The 2,992-nt window shown below is 39.4% G+C and overlaps 1 long non-coding RNA gene across 1 annotated transcript; it reads left to right on the top strand.

Moving 5' to 3' along the window:
- The first annotated feature begins 1,467 nt into the window (after positions 1 to 1,467).
- Positions 1,468 to 2,785, top strand: LOC123986466. Its single transcript, XR_006828888.1, has 3 exons — positions 1,468 to 1,601; positions 2,352 to 2,506; positions 2,740 to 2,785. It is a non-coding gene; the product is annotated as an uncharacterized LOC123986466 (long non-coding RNA).
- The last annotated feature ends 207 nt before the right edge of the window (positions 2,786 to 2,992 follow it).

Raw genomic sequence — 2,992 nt, 5'->3', positions numbered from 1 at the left:
CTCATATCAAAGGCTACCCTCAGGAATTATCTGCCTCAGTAACTGAATGGAAATGAAGATAAATTATGTGTTTCTTGCTGACAGACAGACTCTCTGACTCTCTCTGACTTTAATTGTATTCATAATAAAAGTTAATGTGGGAAATAACAGATTTTGAAAAGAGAAATCTTTGTAATAAAATGAAGACAGTAGTCTGTGGTCCTTTTGTTGTTCAGACCTATAATGAACAGATGGTGAATCAGACAATCAGTCTGTTATCTGTCTATACTCCAGTATAAAACAGTAGTGTTGTGATGAATTAGATCAACTGGAGCGTCCAATCAGTAACTGATATCCAATAAGGCATGAAGGCTGGGACGAGTTCAGTCTCAAAATATTTTGCAATGGTTTGTAACATTTTCAGATTGAATGACATGTTTCCTTGCAACGTTGTGTAATGTTCCGCAACAAGGTATTCAAGGTATGTTTTCTTCTGTTTGGTGGGCGTGTCACAGTTGTTACCCAATCAGCTGCAACAAGTTTGTAAACAGAAAAGGCAGGAAAATGTAGTGCGATTGCATACACAACAGGGTGTTCTAGGAACTAGGTCCAAACTGAATAAAACAATATGAACTTCGGGGAATTCAAAGCTGACTTGCATAAATCTTTTTGACACATCTGTTGAATTTTCTTGTTGCTTCCAGTCAAGAATGGGGGAACCCTCTGCAATGTTTTCTATTCATGCTGCAAGCCATTTTCATCTCCTCATCTTTAAAAATATTTATGGGAATTTATTATCCTTAACTTGTAATACCCAGTAGTAGACATCAGCATGCGCACAGAAAAGCCACATGACAACAGATCATACCATCCCCGAGTCTAATGTGGTACTGCAGTATTTGTGTTTTGACTACACGATAGATTGTCACATTCTTTTCATTATTGTTTTCATGCTTGTTTTTGGTTTTTCATATTGGGCTGACCCAGAAAGCACAAATATCTGTTTTTGACTCAAATGGTAGATGATTTAATACGTGTTATGTTTTTTCAAACTTCATGGCCTATCCCTGATCCCGGTGCACGCTAATCTGAGGATGATTTAAAAAAGGAAAGTTTTCTTTTTTTCCCCCTGCAAAGGCACGACCATTTAAAACAATAAAATTTTTCTGTAAACACAGAACAGCAGTAATAAAGAATGAACATTGTGTGACCTGTTTTTAACATCAGAGAGAGGACAGAAAGTTGTGGCCGTGTGTGTAGAAAACTTTGTTGAATGAGCTCCTACTACACTGTGGCAATTGTGGCATCTGACATTTACAGAGTATGTGTGGTGGGGAAAGATTTCCCAAGTGCAGGTCAAGGTGTGGTGGTGTTGAATGCAGCCTTGACTTAACTCCTCCCCTGGCCAACCTCCTTATTAGGCTTAGGCTATATAAGACACCTGTGTTCCCTTCCTCTGTGTCCTGATCTGTCCTTGTTGTGGTTGGTGTAGGTGTAGTTCCATGATATCTATTTTTTTTTCTTAAGTTTGTGTTGCTTACCTGCACTTTGACACTGTTAGGAACCTCTTTTTCTCCTGCCCTGTGACCATTGGTGTGTTTTTATGACCCATCTCGGAGGCGGTGAGTTGATACATGGTTTTAAATGTATCTTAATGCAGCAAGGTTGAGCCTGGCTAACTGTTTCCCTCCCTCTTCCAGGTCCCTCCTTATTTTAAACCACTGCTGTTTTGCCTCATTTAGTTTACCGTTTTACCCTTTAGCTTGTTAATTTTGCTCTAGTTTAATAGTTGGTATAGTTTTCCCCTTCAGCCAACTGGGTTACTTGGTTGGTTTGTTACTTTATGGTTTCTTTTGTATTCAGTTTATATTGAGCAGGGTGCCCTCCTGTTGGGATGCTAGGCACCTGTGGCACCATTCACTTTTATGCATGTGAGTACTTGCACGGGGGCACTATATAGACTACTACTGCTGTGAATAATGCTGTGAGGTTTGTAGTGCTGCACTTAAGGTGGGCAGTGGTAACACTCCTGGGGACTCCTCAGTGTAGTCTGCCTTTCCAAGTGACCTCGGCTTAATTTTGGTTATTTTGGGTTGCTGGATTTGTATTCCTTTATTTGAACTTATATTAAAGTCACATTTAAATAACTGTAGTTGTCTTATCTACCACTCTATAATTTTATTGCTGGTTCATTCTTTCCCTTTCAGCAACTCCAGTCCCCAATTTTTTGCTTATTAAAAATACTATTTTGAATTGTCTCTGCCTCATCTGTAATGTTCCTGTGTGCCCTTTTTTTTTTTTTTTTTTTTTTTTTCTCTATTCTTAACTTAATCAGGGGTTAAATAAGTGTTTCCTGTGGTGCAATTCCCTAGGTGGCGTTGCGGGCTTTCATTCAATTCCCCCCCCTTTCCTGGTCCGCCATGCCACACATGCATTTGGCTGCAGTTACCTTTGGATTGTAAAGAGACGTCAGCAATATCCGTGACATGTTCCACCTGCTCTGGATTGAGCATCTGCTGCTGTCTGGGTCAGATGCGTTCCCTAATTTTTTTTTTTTTCCTCAATGTAATCTGATCTGTTTATAGTGGAAACATCACAGACTTGCAGTGTTGCGAAAATGACCACTTTCTACATAAAATTTCCAAGGAGGTGTTCAGATTGCATACAGTGGAACTTGTTACCCCATTAACCACTTGGAAATGTGTACTCCCCCCCCCCCCAGGAGAAATGCCTAAAACATTTTTTCCTATCTTCCTCTAGGATTCCAATAGGTGATGCGGCATCAAAATAAACTACAAACATTACAGCATGTTGTAGTTTTGTGAAATAAGGATAACTTTCTCTATACACGATCATCTCAAGTTATTATACCTCACATGATTTCAATTATCAGTGGTTCTCAAACTGAGGTGGCATAGTGCCACTGCAAGGGTGGACTTGAGATAGAGAATGTGATTTGGTGGCATAAGCGATGTGTTTTCTTTTGGCTAATGTTAATCTTTTATTTCAATTG

This window comes from Micropterus dolomieu, linkage group LG17 (assembly GCF_021292245.1).
Source record: "Micropterus dolomieu isolate WLL.071019.BEF.003 ecotype Adirondacks linkage group LG17, ASM2129224v1, whole genome shotgun sequence".
Lineage (NCBI taxonomy): Eukaryota > Metazoa > Chordata > Actinopteri > Centrarchiformes > Centrarchidae > Micropterus > Micropterus dolomieu.
Note: the sequence above shows the minus strand (reverse complement) of the source record. Positions and strands in the feature narration are given on the sequence as shown.